The sequence below is a fragment of the Pterocles gutturalis genome, unplaced genomic scaffold, assembly GCF_000699245.1.
Source record: "Pterocles gutturalis isolate BGI_N339 unplaced genomic scaffold, ASM69924v1 scaffold11683, whole genome shotgun sequence".
NCBI classification, from domain to species: Eukaryota; Metazoa; Chordata; class Aves; order Pterocliformes; family Pteroclidae; genus Pterocles; species Pterocles gutturalis.
In genome coordinates, this window is record NW_010120553.1 from 1 (window position 1) to 2,808 (window position 2,808).

Below are 2,808 nucleotides of genomic sequence, written 5' to 3' on the forward strand. Positions count from 1 at the left end.
GGACCGACCGACCAACCGCCGCTGGGAGATAGCTTTAAAAAATTTCCCTTCCCAGGACCCAGAAAAATGCAATTTCTGGCCCTAAAAGTGGGTATTTTAGCGGAGAAGGCAGTGATCATGTCTCACTGCCCAGTTCGGCTCCCTGTGCCGCAACGCTGCAGCGGAAGAGTCCCCGAGATACTAACAAACAAGTTACAAAGACAATTCTTTTTTTCCTTCTATTTCTCTCTCCCGGTTTCGTTTATAATATTTTATTTGGAGTTGTTTTATACCTGGTGCTACCCCTTGCCCGCTGCTGAGCTCTCCGGAGCTGGCTCTCTCAGCCTGGAAAAGAGGGGCTGTGTTTCCCTGATACCCACCCAGCTCTTGCAGCATAAAAGGGACAAAAAAACCCTGGTCCGAGGATGTGTTTCCCAGCCAGCATTGCCAAGCGGGGACCAAACTACAGCTTCAAATAAATTAGAAGTTCTCTGAATGCTGTAAAAGCTGTAATGCCGTTGCGGTGAATTAGAAAGTTTTAGAAGTTTTCTAAAATAAGCAGAAAAATAAATACGAGGGATAAATTCTCGCTGGTATTGGGCAGAGCTGTCATCTGCCAGGCTTTTTGGCTCTTCCACTGGTGCGTTTAGCAGATCCCGTGCATCTCTGTGCCTCGGTTTCCCCACTTACTGCATGCGTTTTGTGGAGTGTTTTGCAATCCGGGCAGGAAAAGGACTTTGCTGGAGCTAGGCAGTGTACAGAGGTATGAGCTTTTCTCGGTGAAAAATGAGAGCTGGTTCAGTGGAAAAGCTAACACAGGGCTTGGTTATGCTCCATGTTACTAAGGGAGAGAAGGTAAAAGCCGTTTGGAGAAATTATGGAATGTCTCAGGAATACTAAAAATGTTCTTCCAATCTGGAAGAAAGTCAGCTATGGCACCGAGTTCTGTCCCAGACTGAAGTGAAAAGACAAATTATCGGACCTGTTTGTGTAATCCAAAATGAAGGGAAAAAGTTTGACACAGAAGTGATAAAAGGTTTTATTTGGACATTGGAGATTGAAGGAACTATTTCACCACTGGTTTGTTTGAAAGGGGTTCAGGAGAAAAAGTTTCTCCTGTTAAAAAAACCCCACAACATCCCTGGGAGTAGCTATGATTATAATATTTACAGGGAGAACTGTCAGTATATTAAGGAGCTGATTTTTCAGTGGTGCTGTGAAGCTGTCACTCTCCTTGACTTTAGTTCAACTTGTAGCTCTGAAAGCCGTACCCTAAAAGCTGCTACAGTTCACAGCAGCCCCCTACCTTTGCTGCTTAGCCAGGAAGATGTTACAGTCCGAGTTCCTCTTCATTGCAAAACCACCTGTTAACATACAGCCAACTCTTGCTTTCGCTGACTCCGGCTAAAACTGGGATGAAAATTGAGGGTCCCAGCTCAGCAGTGGGGACCCCTCAGCTTTCCAGGAAAGGCAATCGGCTCTGATTGCTCCTGTGCCCTGTCGGGGTGGCAGAAACCTGCCAGTGGCATGTGGCTTCCCAGAGCTTGTGGCTCTGAGTGGGGCGAATTTGCCAAAGCTGGTAAGCTATTAGGTGTTTTTTGTAAGATGGCATTTTTGACCTCTGCTTTTTTTTTTTTTTTTTGGTTGGTTTGTTTGTGTCTCGCTGTTGATGGCTCGTAAAATGATGCGTAGAAAGCATGAGCAGGAACAGAAAAATGTTCTGCGTGGATTTCTTTTATGAGGAACGAATAAATCCCGCTTTCGTCCAGTACGTGCACAAGTTTTGCGTATTATTACTGTCCTTTCATTTCTCTTCAGTATAAAAGGATGGCAGTTTGGGGGCTGTGCAGATTACATCGGGCTGTTGGGACTGATTCGTGATTAAAGCTGGGGTGCAGCTCCCCGCGACGGGTATCGTGACCCCTCGGTACCGTTGCTCCTTCCCAAGGAAGCAGGCACGGTGCTGGGCTGGCTGGGAGGAGGTGAGTTTCTTCGCTCGGGATGGGTCCAGCAGAGCATCTGTGCTGGCTTCAGCCCCTTCGGTGGGCTGAGAGCACGAGGAAGGGGCTTTTCCAGCTGGCACAGCGTTTGCTGATGGATCTTGGTGCCGCAGGATTTTGCAGAGCTCAGAAACAGGAATGATTTTGAGGAAGGACAAGGCAAATTCAGAGAGGACGGAGGATGGCTTGTCACCGCAGCACTGTGAGCCGCGAGTCTCAGGGACGGGGCAGAGATTGCTGCCCGGGCTTAGACTCTCTGCCTCTGTCCTTCCTGGCAGTCTGAGACAGGATCCTGAGCTGAGGGACCTTTGCTGTGCTCCCGCACAGCTGTTCTTTATGCTTTCATTGCCTCTTCTCATGCAGAACAAGTGAGTTTGCTGCAGGAGTAAAAGGGTGTGTGCAAATATTGAATTGTGGTGTGTTTTGTTTTGTTTTTCTTTTTGTGTTTTGTGTTTTTTTTTTTTTTTTTTTGAAAAGTGGAAAAGCTCTGCAACTGCTTTGAAATGTGAAAAGCCATTCTGGTTGAGTCCCATGGAGGGTGGATGTGAGAGGAAGCGCCAGGGACAACTGCAGGGTTTTCTTTGCAAACCTTTGCTTTATCTTGAAGTCCTAAGTGTCTCTTTTGTTAGTAAAACACAGCCCTTCTTCCCAGAAGATGCTGAGACTGTAGACTGAGGATGTACAAAGAATAGAAAGGGGAGGGGAGAAAAAGCTGGGTAAATTGATGAAATCTAGGAGCTATTTTTTTCCTCTTTTGTCCTGCATAGCTGATGGACAAAGGGAGAGGCTGCAGGAAGCAGCTGGCTGCTGATGTCCACAGGTGACACAG